At 41.7% G+C, this 26,034-nt stretch overlaps 1 protein-coding gene, 1 long non-coding RNA gene and 1 pseudogene across 10 annotated transcripts in view; 2 read left to right on the top strand and 1 right to left on the bottom strand.

Annotated features, from left to right (window-relative positions):
- LOC120616201 (uncharacterized) overlaps positions 1 to 14,270 on the bottom strand; it is a 65,667-nt gene extending 51,397 nt beyond the window's left edge. For all 9 annotated transcript variants that reach the window (XR_005656510.1, XR_005656514.1, XR_005656513.1 and 6 more), the window contains exons 1-3: positions 14,114 to 14,270; positions 9,318 to 9,547; positions 5,375 to 5,469 (exon numbers count right to left, since the gene is read on the bottom strand). This is a non-coding gene — a long non-coding RNA (uncharacterized LOC120616201). The remainder of the gene's footprint in view (positions 1 to 5,374; positions 5,470 to 9,317; positions 9,548 to 14,113) is intronic.
- On the top strand, positions 503 to 621 carry LOC120616307 (uncharacterized; annotated as a pseudogene).
- Positions 14,271 to 14,388: 118 nt separating the features above from the next.
- Positions 14,389 to 26,034, top strand: part of USP53 (ubiquitin specific peptidase 53) — a 43,081-nt gene continuing 31,435 nt past the window's right edge. The window contains exon 1 of the mRNA XM_039879502.1: positions 14,389 to 14,609. The gene's annotated coding sequence lies outside the window, so the exon portion shown is untranslated. The remainder of the gene's footprint in view (positions 14,610 to 26,034) is intronic.

Here is a 26,034-nt window from a genome sequence, read left to right on the forward strand (position 1 = left end):
TCTTGCTTTCCTGGAAGTGTCTCTTAATTCTAGCTCAGCTGTTTTGATACCTCTAGCAATGACTAAATTTCACACTCCAGTTGCTATAAAATTAAGAATTCAAAAGGAATTGTGAATGGGTTTTCCACTGACCTAAAAACCAGCTAAATCTTTCAAATGGAATCTAGAATTGAAGAAATTTGATAGTCTATTTAGAACAGCAGAAAGACTGACATTTTTTCCACCCACATTTGTATTCATGAAAAAAGAAATAAAGGAGAATGAAAATTAAAAAGAAAAAGAGATGAAAATATGTTGATGGACTATTAAACGCTAAGCACTATACGCGCTGCTTTATAAACGCTATTTAATACATATTTTAATATTATTCTATTTCCGTAATTATCCTGTGGGGAAGGTGTTATGGAAGAAAATCGAGCCTCAGAGCACTAAAGTGAATTAGCTTAATTTTAGCTCAAAAAGGGAAGAACTTGGTGAGCTTGGCTCTAAAATACACAATCTAGCCTATGGCCATGCCACCCTGAACACGTCTGATTCCATCTGATCTTGGAAGCTAAGCAGGGTCGAGCCTGGTTAGTACTTGGATGGGAGACCACCTAGGAAGACCAGGTGCTCTAGTATTAAAAAAAAAAAAAAAAAATCACGATCTAAGAACTCATGTTCATTATTGCTCTTTCAGAATAAAATTGAGCTTTAAACTACTTTATTATGTCTAGACAAAATAATAAGAAATTCCCATTATTTTAATTAGGCAAATAGAGGTATAAACTGAGATATTTTGGAGTCAGCCTCCAAAGTCATTCGGGCACTCTTAAGCATAAAAAGCTGAACTTTCTGACTGTGTTGAAAGTGAATTAAATAAAACAAGCAATATGCACGCTTAATTATAAAATTAGAGAAAAGCAGAAGCGTACTCTCTTATTAAATCTGCTCATCTCTCTGCACAGCATCGTGCCCCCTTTTGATCAATGTAGCCTTCCTTTTGTTTCCCCTATAAGGACAAAGAAGGGAGAAAGAAGAGGAAATAAAGCGGACAGAAGTGCATGACAATTGTTCTCTAGATAACAACCAGAGTGCCATTAATAACTGGAGCTATGTTTAAAATAATCGTTCTTGGTTTGTAACTCTACACTCTCTTCGATCATTTCTCAAAGCCAGTATTTTCTATTTCTTAACTCAACATTTGAAAGGATTTGATAATTAAAAATGACTAATTATTGGTTATTACAGAATGAAGTACAAATACGGACAATTTTTAGTCAAAGTGACCATTTATTGCATCCGCTTAAAATTTTACATTTTCTAAATAGACCCATTTATAAATGTTTTAGCAGCTTGGAAATGGAGGGAGCCAATTATTCTCACAAAGGCTAATGTGGAGCAAAGTGTCCAGTTGTGAGTATGAAAAGAACACTGTGAACTTTCCAGCTCAGGGCACGGCTGTACCGGCAGACTTATTAATTCTGGAATTTCCTCACTCTGCTGCTTATGCAAGATAAAACTTGATGACATCACTGCAGTTTCTTGGCCACAACCGCTTTTTATTAAGCTTAGGGAAGTATTGCTTTGAATACCCCTTTTCTTCTGAAAAATACTTTCGACCTCCACATGCTCAATTCTGGAGAAGAACAGGCAGCTCGCTTTCTGAGAAAGGTGGAAGAGTGCCAGGCTTCTGCCAGGAGAGCAAGCAAGGGGACTCCACTCCAAACGAACCGATCACAGCGCTTCACAAAGACATCGAAGGATGTTTAGGAAATTATGCTTTAAAAGGTTAAATTCCTCAAAACTAAGAACAAAGTAAGTAAAATCGTAGAAAGATTTCAGTGGCTTAACTGAAGTATTATTAGGTAAATAACAGGGTGTGCCCCTATTTAAGTCCCTTAAACAGAAGAGCTAGATTTCAACCCTGGCTCTGGACTTTCCCTGGCTTCTCAATATGATGTGCTTTCAATAGGAAGATTTGGTACACATGGCAAAGAATGAGGAAAAGCTATTTTTAAGAGATTATAGTTCTGACCCAAAAAGAATGTGCTTACTATTCAGCATTGTGTAGTATCTTGAAACACATTTCAGTGACAACTTAGGAAGGGTAGGAGATAGTGACATTTCAGGAAACAGGATGGGGAAAAGTCAAGACAAAAAGATAAATTCAACGTCATGCCCTATTTTAAAACGGCTGATCGAAGAACTGCTATAGAAGCTGCAGCACTAGCACAATAAATAGAAAAGAAAAGGGAGAAAAGGAATGTGAGAACGAAGCAGGCCAAAGGGGAGCACAGCCGGGCCGTCCGGGAGCTGACTGTGCTATTCGGTGGCTTCTGGAGCCCTTCCCCTTAGCAGTTTGGTTCTATGTGCACACAACTGTCGGACGTGAATTGTCACCCACGTAGATGCCCTCATTACATTTCCTTTACCATCTCTCACTTGCAAATAACATATGAAAGCAGTGTATAGGAAAGTGGTGCCAGCTCTGCTAATGCACCACAAATCAGCGATGTGACCTCAAGCAGTTTACTTCATTCTGAAAGGTGTACTTTTCTCCAACTCTGTGTGGCTTCAATGCCACCTCTGAGATCTTGCCTGAACACCCTTATTTAAGGGAGCGCACTGCTAACCTCTTACTGCGCTTCTATTTTACTTTTTTCATAGCACTTATTAACCTTAGTATAGTTAGTTAAATAAAAAAACAAACAAACAAACAAATAAATCTGAATTATGGGGCTAATATTAAATAAATACATGAATCTGAATTATGGGGCTAATATTAGCATCTACCTTTAAAATACTGCATAATAAAGTACATTACCCGATATATGATAAAGGCTTGTTAATATTAGCTGTTGCTATTAACAAAATAAGATATTATCAAGACCATACAGTAAGAGAACAAAAGCATTTAGAACTGACTTAGATTACAGGTTACACTGGAACTGCTTCCAGATAAATATACTTTGCCTTGATTTGGAACTAATATATGTTGGAACAATGAGAACATTAAATATACACACAAGAAACACGAAGTGGACTGACAGCATTAGCTCCATTCTCCAGACTCAAAACTGCAACGAAGGGAGCCTGTTTAGGGTCTTGCTAAAATATTATTTCTTGTGAGCATCTGCATATTTTCTACGTCACTTGAGAATTTAAAAAAATCAATATGGTGGACACTTCCCTTGATCACTGTACCTACCTTACCTCTACAGAAACACCTTACACAATCAGAACAGAGTTCCCATGGAACTGATGGCTACAAACCCTTCATGTTCTAAAAAACTAAAATGGCTTCCCATTTAAATACCTGTTTGCAATACTTTGAATCACAAACACATGTCACTTGGATTCTAATGCATTGGCACAATCACATCTAAAGTGTAACGAATAAAAACAATCACCCAAGTCCCTTTCTTGGTGGCAGCGGCGGGGGGCGGGGGGACGGGCTGGGGGGCGGAGCGGATTCCACCCTGCTTAACGACATTAGGCATCTCGAAGTCACGACCAGGGAAAGGAGGTCATTCTTCTATAAAATACCGGAAAATCTCCCTAAACGCAATCAACCTTTTCTTCTTTTCTCCCTTACCTTGAAAAGGCAGGAGGAATACTTTCCGACTTCTACTCTCAAGCATTAAACTTATAATGCTGGTGACTGAATGTGTCTACCCCCTAAAATTGGTATGTCGGAACTCTAACTTCCAGTGTGATGGCATTAGGGGGTAGGCCTGTGGGGAGTGAGTTGGTCATGAGCATGGAACCCCTATGAATGTGATCAGTGCCCTCATAAAAGAGACCCCAGAGAGCAATGTCGCCTCTTCCCCGTATGAGGACACAGAGATAGCCCTATCGGCACCTTGATCTTGGACTTCTCATCTTCTAGACTTGATCTTAGCCAAAAAGCCAAGAAGTGATTCCCAGTTTCTGGAACTGTGAGACATAAACGTCTATTGTTTATAAACCACCCAGTCTATGATATTGTTACAGTAGCCCCAACAGATACACGGCAACACAGAAAAATCATCATGTTGTCAGATGTACATACCGATATGGTTCGTGATCATAATTATCAGAATGTATTAGACTATACTATTTGTACAATTCCACACCCCGATGCTTACTTAAGTGTCCTCTATGAGCATAGCAAAAAGATATTAATATTTTGAATATAATAAGAACGAGTTATTATTTTGCCAAACACAAGCTACAAGTACTGTGTAAATAGCATAATGAAACACACTCTTTGGTTCACAACCATCAGACTAAAAGAACTTTAGAATTAGACACTATTGTGAAATATTCTAGATCAATTCCCCTCATTTACAGAATGGGAAGTTAGATGAGAGGAGCTAAGAAACTAGCCCAGTCTCACGCTGTGGGTCTAAAATTAGGAGCCAAGAACCCTGCTTCTGCTCTAACGCTCCTCCGCCTGTCTTACTCTTTCTCCTGTCTCAGCTGAGAATGCAATGTCTACAGGGCAACAGTCCGCACATCTGGAGGCAGCCTGGAAATGAGCTCGCGTTTACCTCGCTGTGTAGAGACAACCGTAGTCTGTATACCCTACTTATTAAGCACAGAGAAATAAGGCTGTATAAGAGGCGATGCTAGTGAAACGTGGAGCCAGAGATGGGAAGGCCTTTTCTACCATGTTAGGAAGTTTTACTTTTACCAGTAAAAAACTGTCAATGTGACAGTATCAAACCAAAATACTATTTTCTAACTGGAAGTAAATTTCTATACTGTATTAAAGAGTAAATATTGTCCCTTCCACTAGAAACCTCCTGCTCCATGTCTTTCTAACTGTAGTCGTGTTCTGCTAAGGGGTCAGGAGATCAATTCAGTTGGTTATGATCAGCAGCTTTTTAAATGAAACAGGATAAAGTAAAATAAAATGTCAGAGTATGTCACTCACATGCATGTTCATGTGAACTGGATCACAGCTGCTTGCTGTTAGGGACTGAAATGTTACCATTGTTTTTAGCAACTGAAATGGCTTCCCTCCTTCACATTAAAACCATTACACCTAATTTAATAGAGTTCTTCGGAATGAAAAGAATTTGAAACAGTAGCAGAACATTTTAATCAGAAAAACTTTGATTTAAAAATGTACGAGAAGGCTTTAACGCACACGGCAGGCCTATTGTTGCCAAGAGTTAGTATTTTCCTAGCCAACTTCAGTTTTAGGGCGTTTCATAGAGAAGAGAATGAAAGACTCAAGAGCACTAACGGTTAAGAAAAATAAACTCAGTACTACAGCATTCCTGCCTTCATATAATTCTTTGAAGTTTTTCTATCACCAAATATTTTCCAACAATTTTATTACTGTATAAAAAAAGCCTTATTTTCCTCTTTTCTTTTGACTGTGAATTCCAGCAAGGAAGTTTACCATGAAAACACAAGTGCCCTGGAAGTTTCTGTCATCTTCAAAAGAACACGCTCTCCAGGGTAGCTTCCTTTGGGATCGGTACCTCAGCCAGTGTGCTATGAGCAAAGACAGAGTGTTATTTTACTATCGTATTTTTTAAAGAACTACTTAAAAACCAGTTAGTACAGACGCACAGTTTTGTGTGTGTGTGTGTGTGTGTGTGTGTGCGTGCGTGTGCGCGCGCGCGCGCGCATACGTGTCACAGGGACAGATCTGTCAGGTTCCTGAGGGGTGGGAAATAAACTTGGTAAATTTCCAAACACTATAGTGTTTTTCATAAAGGACTTCCATGACATCACAATCCAGAAAGAGACAACCTGCATTGTGAAACGCTCCTGACTTCCTCCTGCGGTCCCCTTCTGTCGACTCTCAGAAGGGTACAAAGGTGCCAACGCCTGGATACTGAAGGAATTCCATGCACTTTAACAGCACTGTCTCTCGTGAAACTCAGAATGTTCCCGGGACAGTATCCGATGCCAGGCCGTTTGGGAAGTGGACGTGGCCCTGGCTCCAGCAGTGCCCAGCAGAGCTTGGAAACCGCCCCCCTGAGTATAAGGCTCCCTGTCTGCACAGTGAGGGATTTTAACGAACCAGTCTGAGGTCCTTTCCGTCTCTAAGAGTCTGAAGAATCGTTTCTATAAAACCTTTCATGAAACTTGTTTTATAAAAACATTAAAGAGATATTTATGAATAGAAATCCTAGTGAATGGCTTAAAGACAAAACCTCTAGCTATTTCTGGCCTTTACTTCTGGATCTATTAGTAGAGTATAGATGGCCTTCACTCATTTCTACCTACTTGCTGTATTTCCATGGCTGTGACTGGAAAGAACTGATACGTTCTTTTCTTTAGTCATTCAGCTTACATTTATTGAGTGCCTCTTCTGTGCAGACACCATGCTAGGTACCTCACTTTCACTGTCTATAAATATTACATATTAATAGCTAGATATTAATATTTTAGGGTTGTTGGGAAAGTTAAGTAAAAATAATCTGCATTAAAGCACTTAGTTCTTGGCACGTAGTTTGGAATTAAATAACAACTGGGAACAGACCCTGAACTTCAAATCTTTAGCACTCAGAAGCATGTGGTCCACTCCTTTCATTTATGAATTAGGAAAGAGAGGTTAGAAGAAGTGAACTGACCAGCCCACAACCACACGGCTACTTGTTAAGAAGAGTTTCATGATTCTCTGTCCAGTGCTTTTTCTATCCTATCAGGTTACTTCTGAACACCAGCAATTCTACTACTCTTTCTCTCAGATTACAAAACATTGCTCCCCCCTCCTGCCAAAAAAACATAGGAATAAATCCCCACAAGGGGCTGGTTGGCAACCTACTAACCTTGTTAACAGCTATCGGGTTAGGGATCTGCTAGGGTCCCCTGATACATACAGATGAGGACACTGAGGTTTAGAGAGGTTAGTAACAGCTCAGGACCACACACAAAGAGTAAATGGTAAAGTCAGGGTTTGAACCTAGGTCTGCCCAGGTCTAAAGGCCATGCTTTTTATGATACCATGTTGCTCTCACACATGGTCTCTTCTTGGCTTTCTAAACAGTTTTAATGCTGCCATTCAGGTTAACTTTGGCCACAGCTGGAGCTGAACATCAGGAATCCAGCCTACTTCAACATCTTCCTCAATGATTCAGCTGAAGACAAAGAAGGTAATAAGCCGACAACACAAAAATCTAGGAAGAATAGTGAATCTCATGTAAGATGTAGACTAAAACTTCAAAACCTAATAGGATGTGTTAAAGAAATGAAAGAAACAGATGATGATGAAACTGCTTGTGTTCTGAGGCAGTATAAACATTTATGCCTAAAAAAATGATGTCGTTAAGATTTGGGAAACCTGGCTTAATACCAATTCATAAAAACAAAATAATCAAATAAAAAAATTCAGTTTTTGAACATGAACTTCCTTTGGCTAACAAAGTGACATACTTGCAAAATAAGTTAAATCAATCTTACTTAAACTGTCATGATAAAAACACAGTGTCTGAACCAAGGGAGGGTGTAATTTCCCCAAACTATAATCAGAGTAATTGTAAAAACCTGTTTTTATTTTTGGGTGCCACATTTCTTCAGAAGCTGACAACAAAAGTGCATTGTGGATCCAGTTTCGCGGATGGCAAATGCAGCCTGTTATCGCATTTTCCATGGGCATGCTGACCAGTCTACCGTCAGTGTACATGGATAATGGCCGCCTTCGATGAAGGCCCACAAGCGGGAAAAGGCGTTTCAGATGATGACAGAAAAATGTTTCCTGTTGCTGATAACTTCAATATCATATCCACTTTTGATTTTACTTCAGAGTCAAACAAATTGAAGCTACAGGATCATGCATATTCCTGTTCTTTTGTTCTCATTCTTAACGTTCTAGTTGTATTTTAATTTCCTATAGCCACAATTCATTCTCTTATTTATATCTGACCACTTTATATTATATGCTAGAATTGACTTTATTTCATTTTATTTTTTTTTTTTAGAATTTACTTTAAATTGTTAGATGAGGTGAAGTTGAGTTGATTAGTTTAAAATTTACCAGGCCTTCAAAAATTGAGAGAACTGAGTGTATTTAGCTGGGAAACATGAAAAAAATGTTTTCAAGTTAAACAGTCTTACATAAAAGAGACTAGAGACGTCTGTGGCCACGAAGGACAGTAACAAGACCAGTGTGTGGTAATTACTGAGAGGTGGATTTCAGCTCATTGTGATAAAAATTTCTCAACAGTTAAAAAAGTTTTAACAAGGAATAGGCTGCCCCACAAAGCATCAAGTTTTCTACTTCTGTCACCGTATCTGAACAGAGGCTGGACAACCACAGGAGAGGGTGATCCTCCAGTGAGTGGGAAGCTGGACCAGATGACATCTAGAGCCTCCTGCACCTTTGAGATTGTTATAAAATACATACTACAGCAAGGAAAACAATATACAGGTTCTTAAAGCATCATATTAGCATTGATGACAACAATATTGGCAATCATAATAACAGCACTAACAGCCCTAATAACACAGTGTAGGACTTTACAGATGCTTTTATCTGGGGCATTATCAAAAGACATCATATATAAGTATTATTTCTCATCCCAACTTTACAGATAAGAAAATTAGAATGTTTCAAAGTGAAATAACCTATGAAGGTAATGAAATAGCCTAAGCTGACTCTATGTCAGCAAAAATTAAGGAGGCTACTGGTTAAACCACTAAGTATGGTTAACTAGCAAATGTTGACTCTGGCATAGCAGACGCTTAGAAAGATGAGGACGTACAGATGAGGAAGAGTTGGTTAAGATGCCATGGATATTGAATCTGATCTTCTGATGTTCAACAAAATGTCATGCTGCCTAGCTGTGAGGAGTCCAGTGCTCCTGAATTCCTACTTTGTAAGAGGGTAGAGGACCTTCAGGGACTCTCTCTCCCTCTCTCCCCCCATCTTACATTATTCTTTTAGACCAGCTACACTCAATGGCAAAGCACATAGCCACAAGCAGCTCTGAGTTCACATCTTTACAACTTTGCGATCAGAGAAAAAAGGGATCTTTCCTGCAAGTTCTCATTCGAAAACTCCTTGGAAAGGATGCTGGTTAGCCTGAATCACCCCCAAACCAATCATTTCAGCCAGAGAGGAGTGAAATGCCAGACTCAGATTATGCCCACGCTGTGGTTAAGTGGTCTGTATCTATTACCAAAAGCAGAAAAAGATGAAGCATATATGTCCACAATAGATAACTTCCTTAATTGAAAGAATCAAAACGTGTCTTAACTAGACACTTCCAAACGCATTTTTTGAAAGTTTTTTTCAGATATGCACATATTAAAAAATTAGGTTTTCTAACCTTCTATCACTTGATTAACAATACTATAATTTTATCTCATTTTTTGGTACTATTCTCTCTTACCTCTTTCTTTTCTTTCTGATATTTAGCACCTCACAGACTGTTGTCAATTTGGCCATAATATTATCCTGCATCTGGTTCTGACTGTGAGAAGCTACTCAGGACAACAGGGTGTTCGTGGAGCGCATGTGGATTCTGAGAGCAGGCTGCAGCCTCCCAGGAAACACTACTGGTCGTGACAGCTTAATTCCAGGCGTCTTCACTCTGCTCTCTTGGTAACTGTGTATTTCAATCTTACAGGAAAAAAGAAAAAGCATAAAAGAAAGTCTTTTTGTTAAGTTTCCATTCAGTGTCTTATTGCAGATACTAATTCAGGTGGTAAACAACTCTTTATTGATGCCTACTCTGTGCCATTGTAGCCGACTTTACAGAACGGTGATCAAGACAGACAGGCCCTTCATGTAGTTTGCTTCATGTGAGAACGACAATAAGTAAGCAAATAAATAAGCAAACCAGTCACAGGTTGTGATGAATGATATGAGGTAAATTAACAGGACACTGTGATAGAGATAAGCAGGGAGTTCTAGGATGGCTTTCTTAAAAAGATGAACTTAAAACTGAGGTGTGGAGGATGAACAGAGTCCACCGCAAGGAGATTCAGGGGTGTGCCTGAGTATTGTAGACCAAGGTTTCTCACTGTTGACACTTTGGACCATAAAATGTAAAACTCTTTTGTTGTGAGGGACTGTCCTGTCCATTGCAGGATGTTTAGCAGCTTCCTTGGCTTCAACCCACTGGATACCAAAAGCAGTGTCTACCTCTCACTCCTCATCCCCAGCTGGGAAACCAGAAATGACTCTGGCCATTGCCAGACATCCCCTAGAAGACAAAATCACCCCCAGTTGGGAACCACTGTTCTAGGCATAGGGATAGAATGAAGAATGCAAAGCCCTGAATAGCATGAGATGCTGTTAGGGACGTAAGGGCAGCTCATTCAGGGTCTGTAGGCCTTGGCAGACATTTGGATTTTATTTTATGTAGGTGGTAAGTCACTGAATAATTTCAAGTTGGGGAATAATATGTCTACATTTTAACCCATTTCTCATTTGCCCTGAGAATACTAGCTGGCAGCACTTGGGGCTGCAGCATTTATCCCGAGATAATTTGTGGATGACAGTCCTGATCTTACCCCCAAAGATTGCCATGAAATATCTCACTTTTATTATTATTTTTTGCATCGCTCTAGTGTATCGATAGTCTTTGGAAACAAATGACATCATTCTGTTTACAGCATTGTTTTTAGTAGTGGTTTTCTATTTACAAAAAATAGTAATTCTCGATGTCTGAAAATGTCAAATCCTAGATGTTCCACTTTGTGTTGTTCCGTGCTTTGAAATTTACCACATAAAAAATTATTAAATACTGATCATATACATTTCTGTTACATTAGGATAAGAGACAAGTTCTGTTTCAAAATAACTCAAACAACAGTTTTTGTATTTTATTTTCACATTGAAAACCAGTTGGATTTGCTTCAGCCTCAAAGAGCATGTTTCTGTAAAATTAAATTAACGCTGCCAGAGCTGCACTTTTTTTTCCTAAACGGGCAACGGGTTAAATGGACTAATGAGATTCCAGGGCCAGGCACTGAGGCGCATCACCATTTACAAGATAAAAGTAGATTGAAAGTGTAAGAGAAAAGCAGATTGAAAAGGAGCGGCCAATGAGGTTGGAACAAAGCCAGCAGAGGATGGAGTCACAACAGTCGGGATGTGAGCCTGTCAAGGAGGGAGTAGTTGATGGTGACTACATTGTTCTGATGACCTCATCCTCAAGTCACAGCCTGGACACTTCTCTGGAACTGTACTGGTTTAGGTCATTTTCTTGCCTTGCTACAATCTCCCCTACAAACCTTCTGTATGTAATTCCAAACTAATCACCTTGTTCAAGAACTTGCAAAGGCTTCCCATTATAGCCCTGCAAGGGCCTTGTTCATTAGTTTCTAAAACCTTGCTCTTGATGTAGTTATGCATCTTCCTCAGTGCCTTCAAATATGCCTACCTATGACCCTTCCAAGCTGAAGCTCACACTTGATCTCCCACAGAAGCCCTCCCCAACAATTCATGTCAGCACAGATGTCTCTCTTCTCTAAAAAATCAATAAAACGTCCAATTTTTCACTCTATCCACTGAGCATGTAGGGTTCAGTACCTGAGCCAGGCACTATGCTATGCTCTGGAAATATGGCAATGGTCTCTGCTCTCTAGGAGCTTAGTTAGTAAGGAAATAAAATATTTTGGCCCTCTTTGTTTCCTTAATGCATTTAGGGAACAAGGAGTTTGTCTAGTGTCTAATCTTGAGTCAGCCACTCAGCTACTTCTTCTCTGTGCCTCATGTCACTTTTCCCCACCCAGCTCAGTCACAGTTTGCCACACCTCCTATTAGGAACTATTGGGTCACAGCTCCTCAGGACAGATCACTATTACCCTAGCAGTCATCAGCGATAGGGCGGGTCCAGCCCCAAGGTCTGAGTTATGTGTGTAAGCGTGATGAAACCTTTGGCTAGGCCTCGGCTGAACCACATAAGCGGGTCCTCGGTGCTCCAGGCCTACTCTCTCATGATCTCACATCGGTGTGAGCCGTAGAGATCCTTCTACCTAAGTTTGCGCCTACCCAATAACTGACTGTTGAATCAACACTCACACAGCCCTCAAGGACAAATGGTAATTCTCGAGGCAATACATTTAAAACCTATGTCATGACATTCCTAGCCAGTTATCTGGGAGCAACTCCTGTCCTAATATGCAAGGCAATGTCAGTTTTGCTTTTTTTTTCATGTTTGCTTCAGATGACCTCATGGCACTTAACTTGTGACCTATTATAAATCTATCATTTAAAACTCAATACTTAGAGTATGCCAAGAACTGGCCGAAAGTGCAGTCAGCGTTCAGTCGAATCCTTGAGCAGGGTGAACTGCATGGGCATGCTTCTGTAATTTCTAAATGAGGAAGAGTGAAAGCATGAGTCTTTATTACCCATAGCTCATATTATTTTTTTTTTCAAGAGTGGAGGTGGGGGTTGCTCTGCCGGTTCCATTTGCAAAACAAGAATTACAGTGCAACATAATTGTTATGAGAAATAAGTCTACGAAGGTGGAGGAAGAGCAAGTCTGTCTTAGAAAGTTATAAAGGGTTCCCCGGAGGAGATAAGTATTCAACTGAGACCTGAAGGATCTTGAGAGAAACCAGTTAAAACATGGAAGAGCAAGGAGCTCGCTATGGCTAGTGTGGAGCAAATGGACAAGAACGGTAGGTGAGGTCAACAGTCTGGGGCCAGATCATGAGGGGGTCCACTGGGAGTGCCTGACAAAACCTTGGCAGAGGAATATTGCGATCACATCTTCATGTTAGAAAAATCATTAATAGAATGGAGGCTGGGTAGGAGTGGGAAATAAGCAGAGGCTATTGCAGCAGTCCAAGGGAGATGAGTTAGGAGATGATGGTGATTACTTGATGGACTACACCAGTGAAAGTGGAGATCCAAAAGATGGGTGGATTTGAGAGATACTAAAGCAGGTAAGAGTCAAGAGAATTTGGTAATAGGATAGAGGAAATGAAGGAAATGTAATATAGGGGTACTCATGGATTTCTGACTTGGGTAATGGGTGCTAAGATTTGAGACAGGGAATGAACATGGGCCAGGTCACATATAGATGGGGAGAGACAGCGTCAGGAGTAGGGACTGATAAAAATGCCAGTGTCAATTTGAGACATATTTAAGGTAACTGTGTGAAATCCAGATGAAGATACTGTTGCTTAAAAGAGTCTAACCTGAAGCTATACATTTGGGAGTCCCTGGTAGGTACGTCCATGATGGGGGCGGGAGAGTGCTCAAGGAGAAGTGGATAATCAACAACACCGAAATGGAGAGCTTGGGAACACAGAGGGCACACGGAAGGGGGAACAATGTTTAAAGTGCACCAGGCAGGCAGCTGCAGAACCAGCAGACAGTGGCACTAGCGAAGCCATGGGGAGCGTTAACGGTGTCATTATTGTTCTATTTTTTTAAATGGAGAGTTTTTTTCCCTCCTCCTCCAAAAGTTTTAAATTTCTTGAAGGCAGGAATCACGTCTTAAATCTCAATGTATTCCCTTCAGTGCCTAATTCACTAAAAGGAACACAGTAAATGCTCAGTAAATTATCTTTGATTCAGTCTCAAGCACCGTTCACCCATTTCGACCTAAAATATTTCTTCAAAATAAACTTTTAGTGTTACCTACGAGCTTAATTTTTGTAACCTGTATATTCTACCTGCACCATCTTTGGGATGAGTTCCAGAACCTTATTTATTGAGAGGAACTTTTGATACTAAAGATGGCAGTGGGTTTATCTTCTAGTATTCCTAAGAAACAATTTATTACGCAACCGAGTTTAGCCTAATTCCTAAGCAATAACTCGTAATTTAAAACCTGTTCGAAAACACGGTAAGGAGGCAGCCAAATTTTTCTTACCACAATTAACCATTAACCGGGTCAACACGTTTATTAAAGCTTTCATTTTATTAGTAGTCACAAAACAACCAGTTGGGGACCACACATTCCTGCCAATGGAAGCCACTTAACTACAAACACTGTCGTGACTCAGGGACAGACAGCTGTAGGGAACTGCGCACCGGCACGGGGTTTCATGGCAGACGACACCTGTTTTCTCTCAGGTAACACCACCTAACCTACAGCTCAGTTCTCGGTGGATCCGCATTCCAGCTTAGAAAATAACGAATAAATGACCGGGAGCTCCGAAACAATCACCTCCGCCTGAGGAACTGTCCCCTCCTTCCGTCTACGACACCACACAGCCCTACCTGCAGCCACCTTGCTCCCACCGCCAGACCCAGCGCTCCGCTCCCGCCGGGAGAAAAACCACCAGGCTCCTGCTCTCGCGGGATCTCGCGCCTCGGAGCAAGGCTCCTGGATCGCGTGCCCCATCGAACCCCCGCGGGAATACAGTTTCGCAGGTCCCGAAGCCTGAAATCGCGCGCGGGGGCGGGGCCAGCGCTGAGGGGCGGGGAGGGGCGGGGCGGGCGCGAGGCGATGGGCGGGGCGGCGCTGCCCGGACCTGTTGGCCGCAGGTGTCACGGCCCTGACTGGTCCCTGGGAGTCGGGCGTGTGCGCATGCTCCGTGCGCCGGGTCGCGCTCTGGGCGGCGGAGCCTGGGCGCCTCTGCTCCAGTTCCCGGTGAGCGTCGGCGTGGCAGCCTGGTGTCGGCGCCGGGCCAGCGGGAGGGAGCCCTGTGGGAGTGGAAGGCCTGACTTCTCCACCTGGACCGCGCGCTCCCCTGGCCGAGAGGGCAGAGCGCAGGTGAGTCTCCGGAACCGGCCCCAGGATGAAGGTCCAAGACGTGCGACCCCCTTGGGCCTGACGGCGAGACCCTCGTTCCAGCCCCGCGCCCGCCAGAGCCCTACACTTCTGGGGTGGACTCGGGGCTCGCGGCCGTGTTCCGGCGCCCGCGGGCCCGCAGCCCTCAGCCCCCCGGCCGCCCGGCGGGGACGCCCCTGGCCCGGCGCGCGGCGCGCGCGTCGAGAGGAGGTGCCGCGCTGACCGGGTCGTGGCGTTTCGCGCCGCTGCGTTTAGGGACGGCAGGGGCAGGACCCGAGTCCCGCGGGTTCGCTCCGTGCGTCGGGTTTAGGACCCTCACCGCCCAGCCCCTGCCTGCCCCTGCCTGCCCCCAGCAGCCGCTTTTTAAATGGGGTTTGCTTGGTCCAGTGGTCCTCTTGGGAGACAAGAGATGGCTGGATCCATGAGAATCTTTGGGCTGGCGATTTCTAGGTGTAATTTGCAAAGTTCAAGTTTAGCGTCTAAACTGTCACTTCTGGGTCGTTTGCGGAAGTATCTTAAACACCGTTGGAGAACAAGCAGTACTTGCACAGGTGTTGGAGGGAGGGTTTCCAGAGCCTGCAGCCTGAGCATATTCTGAGGATTTGTTATCCCGCTACAAAGTTTGCTTTATCAATGCAAAGTCTGATTAACGCTTGCAAAATGTACTTACTGGAAAGCTTTGTCAGACAGCAGAGTTTGCCAAATGTTTCTTTATCTGGAAAAAAACACATATATGTATATACACACATATATATATTTTTTGCTAGGAATCGTCAAAGCTATTTTTAAAGGATGTTTAACAGTAAACTTAGGAAGTTCTTTGTAGTTAGGGTCTGATTCGCTTTTAGTTCTGGCCTCTAAAGAAAAGCATTGCTAATTATCAGTATTTAAAAAGAGTAGCAAGTGCTTACCAAAATTCAGATTGAAATGGATTTTGTCTAAATTGATAATGGTTAGTTTTATTTTCTCTTCAGTTCCATGATGATGGTCTCTGCAAAGATCCTTCGTCCTGTCAAAGAGAAATTAAACAACGAACAAAACTTATTTTGTGAAAGTAATATATGACTTGTCTGCCATCGTCATAAGAATTCCAAATAGACGAACTCACTGTAGGTAGATGTTAATTGTAGCCTGGAAAAACAAACTTTGTTTTTATTTTACATTTTAGAGGATTTTAAAATGAGCTCTTTGGACCATTTGACTAGGTTTATGATTACTGGTGATAAACCATGAAAGTGATTTATTTAAATTTGTTCACAAATTAAACCGACTTGTAGTTACGTGTATTTTTTTCCTACAGTGTAAAAAATAAGTGAGCAAGAATAGACCTTGCTTTTTCCCTATTAATTTTTGAAAACAGTAATTTATAAATGTTTATAGACTTTAAATTATTCACGGAACTTGATACTAATAATCAATTCATTAATATTTTTTCTAGAAGATACATAAAGTAGTTTTTAAAAAGATAGTTATTTTAATGGGAGAGGGGCACTCTTTTCCATCTAGTTTATTTTTTTCTTTAGGGGAAAAAAAATCAAGAAATTATTAGAGTTGGTAAGTATTGTGATTCAAGATCAGTTTATATTATTTAGTGTCAAATGTTCAAAGTGTGTAGAATCAAGAGATACAATTTTGGAATCATTTGGTTTAGAAGTTTTTAGCAGGACAAAGTTAAAATATGAAAACTCTGATCTAGTTTAAGGTGATGTACATATTTAAAAGTCAAAATCAGAGTTATTTTCCTTGTTGGAACTGTTTGGAGCTCACTCACTACCATTGTAGAGAGGATGTTGCTTTCTCCTACAATTTTCCAAAAATATGTTTGAAACCTATAAGTGATAGATTAAGCTATCCTACCGAGACATTTAGTTACTAAAATACTTAGCACATCTTGTCATTTGACAGCTTTAACCATAAGATATTTCTTAATTAAAGACCCCGAAGACAACCTACAGCAAGGTAATTCGTATATTGCATCTGGAAGTATTTTGAATGCAGAGTGTGCTAGGGCCCAAAAGATTGTCAGTCTAGCCTCCTGTTGCTTACGAGCTCTTGGATTAAGGGAGGAATGTGATAGTTTATGTCTTCTTTGAAGAGCTAACTAGAAATTAGAGATGATACAAATGTAGAGTTAGTATATTATTACTCATTTTGTACAGATGCAATGATTTTGGAAAATTTTGCATTACAGTATATGCTCATAACAGGAGCTACAAATGAAGCAACACATTCTACCACATAAAATTTTCAAGTTATTTAAATATTAAATAACTTTATATAAAATCCTAATCTTGGTAAGTTATTATGAGTTTTATTTTTAATGACAGGAATACTATGTATGTAGAATATTTTGGCAAAAAGTGTGTGTTCTTTGCTTTTCCAGGTTAACCCATATCTTCTATCAGGAGTTCTTAAACTGGGATCCATGATTAGAACTGTGATCTTGTGGGCAGAACTGAATTTTAATATAATTGGTTTTCTTTGGGATTTGTGATTTCTTCTTTCTTTTATAGTTCTATGAATTTAATTTTATGCATTTACAATCATTATTCTGGAGTCCATAGGCTTCATTAGGCTACCAAAGGTGTTTATGACACACACAAAAATGCTACAACCATTGCATCAGGTTGAAGAATTTTAGTTTTCCATGAGTCACTTCAGAAGAGTTGCTTGTATATTTGTATCTGTAATTTATCAGAAAATAAAATGTTATGCAACATAAACCATATTTGAATATCTTAGATGTTTTAATGAACAAAATCAGTTATCTGAGTTGTCATGGTATTTTTAAATTAATTTGGAAATATTTACATTAGTCTTCTACTATTTTGCGAATATTGACCTGCAGAAAACAGTTTGAAGAAATACTCTTCTTTGGAATTTGGAAGTTTTTACTTAACCTTTTGTGTTTTTCCGAGTTAGCAAATTCAGTAAACTTTTACTGACCTATAGTTGTGTGCTAGGCACTAGAGATTTGAAAATTAATAAGACAACCCGAACATGGTCAGAAATATGTTCCTTTTCTAACTCCTCTCTGGCTGTTTCCAGTCCTCCCCCAACTGCATTGAGTTTCCAGAGGTAAAACAGTCTTTTTTCTCATATTCTCACCTTTGCGAGGTGCTGCTTCTCTTCTCTTCCCCTCCCCCTTCCTACTTCCCAGTGACCGTACCTGGGAAGTATTTTCTGGTCCAGTAAAGGACAGTAGATTACTTCTTCTGTGTGTTCCCGCTGTACTTTGTACATCCTTTTGTTAGAGATTTATACCGTATGGCTATAGAGGGACGACAGACTACCTAAGGTCACCTGAAGATGATGATATGTGTACTGTCATCTTAAGTGCTAGAGAGTACTAGATGGATAGCACAGGGGACTCTAACGCAGGCAGGGAGAGCATTCCCAGGGACCCAGAGGCACGAGGAGAGCAATGGCGAGGTAGCATTTGGGGTACTCTGGTTATTTTTTTGTGGCTGGATGCATCATCATGTTATTTATGAATTTAAATTATCATGAAAGAAGTTTATAGTTATTTTTCTGAAGAGTTGTACAGACAGTAGTCCCCCCTTATCTCTGGTTTGCTTTCCGTGGATTCAGTTATCTACGGTCAACCGCAGTCCGAAAATGTTCCATGGAAATTTCCAGAAATAGACAATTCATGAGTTTTAATTGATTGAGCACTGTACAATGTAGGGTGATGACATCTCGCACCATCCCTCACCATCCCAAGGTGACTTGTCCCGTTCTCCAGCTTCTCCAGCCTGTAGATGCTCTCCACCCATTCGTCGCTAAGTAGCTGTCTGGGTTATCACACTGATTGTCGTGCTATCGCAGAGCTCGTGTTCAAGTCACCCCCATTTTGCTTACTCGTTGCTCCAAAGCGCAAGAATAGTGATGCTCGAAATTTGCATATGCTAAAGAGAAGTTGGAAAGTGAAATTTACCTTTCAGGTGAAAGATAAATTTTCTCAACTTTATAAGGAAAGAAAAAATTCATGTGCAGAGGTTGTTAAGGTCTGAGCTAAGAACCAATCTTCTATCTGTGAAATTGTGAGGAAGGACATTGTCTGTCCGCCAGACACTTTAGGCTTTGGCTTCTTTAAACTTCTCAGCCTGCATAATAAACTCGTCCCCTCTCATGGGAGTTCTCTCCATTTTCAGAGCAGCAGGCCGTTAGACTCCTGGAAGGTTTTTCCTCCAGTATGGTACTGCTGTGTAGGCCTGAGAGTCATCCAGTCTCTTTGTCAGTGTAGTGCTGACGCTGGCCTCGTGGCCAGGTGGCGGGAGATTGTCCTGTACCCTTCGTGTCTAGGTCATCTTTGTCAGGGCCCTGATTTCAGAGGATTTGTTGGTTGAGGTTTCACTTTATTTCCTGAGCCTCATGCAGTCAGTATTTAATGAGGACCCACCATGCATTTTGCACTGTTCTAGGTGCTAGGGATTCACTTTACAATCTAAGGATGGGGAGAAGAAACAATAATAAGCATAATTAGTCAATTATATGGTATTTTAGCGGGTGAAGAATGCCAAGGAGAAAACAGAGTAGAGCAGGGTGAGGGGACTTGGGAATGTGGAGGTTAGGGTGGTGTGCAATTTTAGATAGTATAGGTCTCGTTTAGAAGGTGGTTTTTGAGCAAAGCCATCAAGAAGGGAGCTGGGGGGAGCCCTGTGGGTGTCAGGGGACGTGTCTTCCAGGCACGGGAATAGCCAGTGCAAGGCCGTAGAGCGGGAGCTTGCATGGTGTCTTCAGGGACAGCAGCGTAGCAGACGGCCCAGGAGCTGGAAGGAGAAAGTAGAGGGAAGTAGTTAGAAATGGGGAGGGGCAGGTGTGGGACAGTAAGAGTGATTTGGTCCCTGGACCCATTTCCTGCCCCACAGCATCTGAAACCCTTGGAATATCCGGAAATGTTTTTCTGTGTGTGTGCTGACAGGTGGCTGGGACTCCTGGATAGCTCAGCATGGGAACTGGCTGCCAGGGGAACCAACCAGTGATTAAAGGAATGGAACTTTCAGCCTCCCCCAGGAAGGGAGAGTGGTGGAGGTTGGTAGAGTTCATCACTAATGGCCAATGATTTGATCAATCATGCCTGTATAATAAAGCCTCTATGAAACAAATTCTAACTGAAGGGGTTCCGAGAGCTTTTGGGTTGGTGAACATGTGGAGGTGCAGGGAGGGCAATGTGTCTGGAGAGGGCACAGAAGCTCCATGTCCCTTCCACTTTACCCTGCACTATGCATCTCTTCCATCTGGCTGTCCCTGAGTCGTATCCTTTATCATCTGGAATCAGTCAGTAAGCTGTTTTCCCGAATTCTGTGCCCTGCCAGCAAATTAATCGAACCCATGGAGAGGTTGTGGGAGCCCCAACTTGTAGGCGGTCGATCAGTACAGGTGACAGCTTGGGACGTGTGGTTGGTCTGAAGTGGGAAGGTCGTCTAAGGGAATGAGCCCTTGACTTGTGAGATCTGACACTAACTTCAGGTAGATAGTGTCAGAACTGAAGTAAATTGGAAGACACCCTGTGTGCAATTGGTGTCCTCTGAGAATGAGAGACTTGCTTGTTGTGGAGAGCCCACATATCTGGTGTCAGAAGTGGTATGAGAGTGTAGAAGAAAGTTTTTATTCTTAGCAGGTGGCATAGGGCCTTACAGACCATGATAGAGACTCTTTGGGTTTTATTCTGGATGTAATAAAGAACTGTTGCAGGTTTTGAGCAGAGGAATAGTATTCCATCGTGATTTAATTTTAGAGGGATCTTTTTGTGTACGCTTGAGGGAAGGCTGCAGGCGGGAAGGGCAGAAGCGAGGAGACAGGAGGCCGTTCCACCAGTCCGGGCCTGATGGCGGCTGCAGTGAGAACAGCAGGGCAGCAGTGGTGGGAATCGGTCCCATTCTGACTAGAGTGTGTGAGCAGGAGGAGTCAAAGATGGTACCAAGATGTGGGTTCTGAGTGCATGAAATATGATGTTCCCAGCAGCTGCGATGGGGAAGAGGTTTAAGTAAAGCAGGAGTTCAGGTTGGGGCCTTGTGAAGGCACATAAGTGTTAGGGCATGCCGTCTTTGCTATGCTTCTCCTCTGGGGAGCATGTCTTAAAGCACACTGCCACAGCCATTGTCTTTAATGCCCATTCTCTGTATTCTGGATACACACACCCTTGTCTTTCTCTAGTTACTGTGGAAACGAGCATGTAGGTAAAAGCCACAAGAAATAGTGTGGGACACAAAGAAATAGAGTAAAAAAAGTGCAAAACATTGAAAATTACTTATAATTTGCTGTTTTTGTTGGTGATGGGAGAGTATTTCCTTATTACCTAAAATTAATCTTTCGAAGGTTGTTTCGTAAATTTCGTTTCGTGCATTTTCTAAGTCTTTTCCAGTTCCTCCATGGGCAGCGTGGCAGTGGTTTTGTTTATCAGAGGGCCTCTAGTCTTCAGTTCTATGCTCCTTACTGTAATCCTTCCTCGTATGTCACTTTTGTTTTAATTTCGTATTTGCGTATATTTAGATGCACCCATAACTCATATAATACACAAATGTGATGAGTAGACACATAGCTGTTGATTTTAGTACGAGATGTTTCCCCACTTTAATTTTCTAGCTCGGCTGTCTGTTCCCATGTCAGTTTCACATAGACGCACTGCTCCTTGCTCTACTGCTCATAAAGCACGTATATTTTCACACATATATTATTCTACCAAAATAGGATCATATTACATTTTACCTTTGTCACTCAAAAACACCCTGTCATATTATGTCCCTATTTATGGGCATTTATTTTGTTTACTTCCTTATCCATCGTACCTACCTGATATATGTCAATGAAGGAATGCTTTCATTTTGAGGGCATAGATTTTCAGTATTGGGTTTCGTTTAGATTGAAGTGAGTTTCTTTTTTATTTTAATAGTTGTTGCCAGGCTGATAGAATATTGCCATAGGGTGTTATAGTATAATTACATTTCCTATTAGTCAACGATAATGGAAAGTACCTCTTTCTATTTATCCCCACCAACGGTTGTTTAAGTTTTTGCCGGAGCCTGATAGAAATGCAGCGGCTCTTGATCTCTCTGTTGGAATGGCTCTGTGTTGGGGTGTCCGAGTTCCTCCCACTCCCAAGTTGGGTGATCGTCTAGGAGAACCAGAGCGGTCAGCGTGCAGTCGCAGTCACTGGCCTGTCTGCTTTATTACAGCGAAAGGACATTAAGTCAGCAAACCGAGAAGGATCACGGGGAGAAGTCCGGCGGAAACCAGGCACCAGCTTTCAATAGTTTTCTCCAGTGGAGTCATATGGGACACAGTAATTCCTTCAGCAGCGAATTGTGATGACATATATCAAATGTTGTCTGTCAGGAAGCTTGTTTAGAGACTCAGTGCCTTAGGTTTTTATCAGGGGTGATCACATAGACATCCTCTGCCTAGGACATAACAAAATTCCAGACTTCCTGAGGAAAGCAGGTGTTTGGGATAAGCCACATTGTTTGCATAGTTTAGGTGCAGTGACCAACCTCAGCAGTTATTGGGATCCTCCCAGAACCCCGAGTTCCAAAGGCTAATACTTTGAAAGCAGAGTTTTCTAAGGATAGTAGTCTGTGGCCTGCTGGATTGTCTTTTCTTTTCCCTTTTTTCTTTTTTTAAGTAGCTTTATTGAAATACAATTTATATACCAAACAATTCACTCATTTGAAGTGTACAATTCAGTAGTTTTAGTAGAGTCACAGAAATGTACATCCATCACCACGATTTTAGAGCATCTTCATCACGTCAGAAAGAATCCCCGTACCCTTTAGCTGTCACTCCCTACCCGCTGCAGACGCCGCTTCCCGAATCTAAGCAACCACAGATCACTCTGTCTGTAGATTTCCCTTTTCTGGACATTTTGCAAAGTGGAATCATATAATATGTGGTCTGCTGTGACTGGCTTCTTTCACTTAGCAGATGTTGTCAGTGCTCATGTTGTAGTGCGGGTAAGTACTCCATCCTTGTGGTGGCCGAATCACATTCCATCGTGTGAACACGCGTGCGCGCACAGACACACACACACACACACACACACACACACACACACACACACACACACACGTTTTGTTTATCCCCTCATTGGTTGATCAACATTCGGGTTTTTTCCACCTTTCAGCTGTTATGAGTGTTGCTGTGTTAGCTCTTTTCTGCACTCTCCCAAATATTTATTGAAAGAGTTGGTAGAATTATATTCGCATTCTTGGAATAAACCCAACTTGGTTATTATTCTTTTCAGTAGCACACTTTTAGATTTCATCCATGTCTCTTAGCCGTTTGAAAATATTCAAATTATCCCCTTCCTTTTCCCTTTTCTAATGTTTCGTAGGAGAATTTCTTGACCTGAGTTTACCACTTGTTAATATGATCTTCCTTTCTACTCATTTTGCTAGTTAAATCATCTTTCTTTTTTTTAATCTCAGTAGTTTTTAAAAAATGTGCTTATATTGGACTGGCGGGTACTTACTAAGCTTACGTTTGTGTTCCCTGTGGTCTGTTCGTCCTGTCCCTTGGCACAGGCCTTTCTGTCGTAGCGTTTGGACTCTGCAAGTGTCCGCTTCTCTTTTTCCTGGGAGCACCAAGTAATAAACTTAGCAGTATTTACATGAGAAGGTGAAAGCACTGGCAATAATTTGTGTTTCTTCCGATGTCTTCAGGGAGTAGGGGTGGGGAAATAGGGCTTGGTTGGGAGAGGTGCAGCTTGAGAGTTGGTTCCCAGTGGAGCTTCCTGTTGCCTCACCTGGGGGCGCAGTCTTTCCGAGGCCTGCTCTCCTCTGCCCTCCCTGTTTCTCACGGGACTGTCTATTGCGTTGTGTCATCTCCAGAGTTGTGTTGGAGAGGGGCCTGGAGCACACACCGGTCTGACATCTTGCACGGGAAGGGAATCCAGGGTTTTAAAGTTCTGTCTGCCTGTGCTCCTCACCCATTGAGCTCGCTGAGGGTGGGGTTGCTTCCTGTGCCTTCTTAGTGCAGCTTAGTGGTGCACACCTGGTGCCTAATAAGTGCTTGGTGGAAGGATCTCACTTCAAAAGGATTCTTCCATTAAAAATATGAATCCACTACCAGTACAGACGTCATGAAGTCATGACTACATGTACTGAACACTTAATTTGTATGAAGGGTTTTGGGATCATTTAGATCACTTTAGAGGAGGTTGCAACCCATAGAGTTAAAATAAAAAGAAGAACACAACTAACATTATGTAGTGTTTTATAATTCTTGAAACATCTAAGCTATGGTAATCAGGGCTAGTAGTGTCACCTCCAGTTTATAGAGGACAAAGCTATGAATCAGAGATGACATGGATTCGTCTTAAGACCAAGCAGCTGATGAGTGATGACGTGGTACGTGGGGCTGGAGACAAACGCCGCCTGACTACTTCTCTAGGGACCGGTGCTTTCCTTCTTAGCCCTCGATGCTTGCTGTCTTCGTGGGTGTTTGGTCTGTGGTACCAAAGTGCCCTGTGCCATTCCGTCTCTCACCTTTTTGTGCTGTGCAGATGAAACTCGGGGACTTTCGCCCAGAGTTTGAAGCCCAAGTCCTTACAAAGGGCTGTGAGGCCCCACGAGGTCGCTCTTTCCCGTCCTCCCACCTTCTCTCCTCTGCTGCCACACTGGGCTTCTTACTGATCTTCCAAGACACCAGCAGGCTGTTCACTCTCCAAGGTGGCATCTTCGCTTCAGGTTTTGGTGCACTGGCAGCCTCAGACTTGCTGCGACTCCTGTTTAAAAGTGCAAACCGTCTCACATTATGCAGTTGACCCTTAAACGACGCGGGGCTTAGGGGTGCCAGCCCCCTGATTATAGTCAAAAATCCACGTATAACTTCTGACTCCTCAAAAACCGCAGTCTCCTGGTATCTACCGGGGACCAGTGCCAGGACTGCCGCAGACGCCAGGCTCGACGGTGCTCCAGTCCCTCCCGTAAAGCGGCTTGGGACAGCACACACGGTTGGCCTTCCGGGCCCGTGGGTTCCCTGCCACGGATCGAAATAGACTTCCGATCTTCAGTCGATTGAATCGTTGTCATGAAGCCCAGGGGTACGGAGGGCTGACCATAAATCGATCGGAGAAAACGGGTGTGCAAGTGGGCGAAAGCGTGTGTGCAAATGGGAGAAAGTGTGTGTGCAAGTGGGCGAAAGCGTGTGTGCAAGTGGGAGAAAGCGTGTGTGCAAGTGGGCCCGCGCCCTCCCCTCCCTCGCACTGTCCTGTCGCACTCAGCGCGTAACGGCGCGTGCGTGCAGTTTATCGTTCGTCGCGCTGCTGTCCGTCTGTCCTCGCTGGAAATGGTATGTCCAGTGCCTGGCATGGCGCGTGGCTCAGTGCATGTCTGTTGAATGAATGAATGCAAGAAAGAAATTTAATTCTTTGAACAAAACTTTGTTAGTAATACTTTATTGTTTTTGAGAAATTGAACATTTTAAGTCCTTTTACCATGGAGCCTGTATTCAGAAATAATATGGAAATTTACTTGAATTAAGATTTGTTTATCATTTTAATGTTTCTTTTGAGTTTTAATGTATATCAATTTACATAAAATCTGACTTTCTTGGAAAAAATGATATAATTCTGTGTAAGTTATGTAACAGTGTAGAATCTGTAGATGCATTTGTTTTAATAAACAGCAACTTAGTGTTGACAACGAAGTATTTTTCAAAATACTATCTGAAATCTAATTTAATTATAGTTTTCTGTAGAATATTTTGAAACATATAACCATTGAAATCTTGAAGTAGGTGTTGATTTTTTTCTGCATTTAAATTTTTTTTGTCAGTGTTTGGGAAGTTTAACCTTTTTGATTTACATTAAAAACTGAAAATTCTTATTTTATACTAGATTTCATTAGTTTTACAATGATGTAGCATCATAACACCTACAGAATATTTTGAAAAATAGCACTTCATTAAACCATACTGGATATTGTGCAAATTCCATCCCCTTTAAAGGTGGAACCAAATAATCTCTATTACCTGACTTGTGGTCAGTGTGCAAAAATATCATGTTTTTTATTTTATTTCTAAATTCTAGTCAATATACAATATTAGTTTCAGGTGCGCAACATAGTGATTAGACGTATGCCTCACGAAATGATCACCACGTTACGTCTAGGACCTCTCTGCCACCATACAAAGTCATTATGATGTTATTGACTATCTTCCTTCTGCTATACATTACTTCCCTGTGACTTACTTATAACTGGAAGTTTGTGCCTCTTAATCCCTTCACCTTTTTGCACCCCCTCCCCTACTCCCATCTCACAGGCAACCATTGGTTTGTTTTCTGTAGTGTTTGATGTGACATTGATATTTCAACAATTTTTAATGATGAACTGTTTTCATTTTCATATTTTAGAACATTAGTTCTAATCATTTTATGATTTTATATTCAGTATTTTAAATATATATT

The sequence above is a fragment of the Pteropus medius genome, unplaced genomic scaffold (genome assembly GCF_902729225.1).
Source record: "Pteropus medius unplaced genomic scaffold, Ma_sr-lr_union100, whole genome shotgun sequence".
Classification (NCBI taxonomy): Eukaryota; Metazoa; Chordata; class Mammalia; order Chiroptera; family Pteropodidae; genus Pteropus; species Pteropus medius.